We start from the raw sequence: 553 nt of genomic DNA on the forward strand, positions 1-553 counted from the left end.
GGGGGGAGGAGGAGTCCTGAGGCTGGACAGATGGACAGGGCTGGGGGGGCAGTGGCTCAGACCACCCCTGTGCTCCCCAGGCCAGGGCGCCATGGGGGGCTGGGGGTGGGCAGGGAGCTGGAGCAGGCGGTGGCAGATCAGGATGCTTGGGCTCTTTCCCCGGCTCAGGGAGGGCAGTTGGGGGCAGAGGTCAGTGGGGAGGAGGGCTGGACACCTGGGGTCTCTCCTGGGGGTGGTGCAGGAATCAGGGCCAGGCCCGGGGAGACCCAGGAGCCTGGACCTGCTCGGGGGCCTTGGTTGCTGGGAGGACGAGCGCAGATGCCGGGATCCCTTCCCCAGTTCTTGCTCTGCCACGTCTGCCTGCCTGCCCTGGACGCCAGACCCGGCCCTGGGACCCCGTCTGGGCACCCCGGGCCCTGCAGGGCACGGGATTCCGGCCCCCCAGAAAGGCGTGGGGCAGGCCCAGGCCCTGGAAGCGCAGATCGGCCCCGCCAGGCTCCGGCCTGGGCCCCGCGGCGGGGGGGGGGGGCAGAGGGGCCCCTTCGGGGGGGGA

This window comes from Alligator sinensis, unplaced genomic scaffold (genome assembly GCF_000455745.1).
Source record: "Alligator sinensis unplaced genomic scaffold, ASM45574v1 scaffold107_3, whole genome shotgun sequence".
NCBI lineage: Eukaryota > Metazoa > Chordata > Crocodylia > Alligatoridae > Alligator > Alligator sinensis.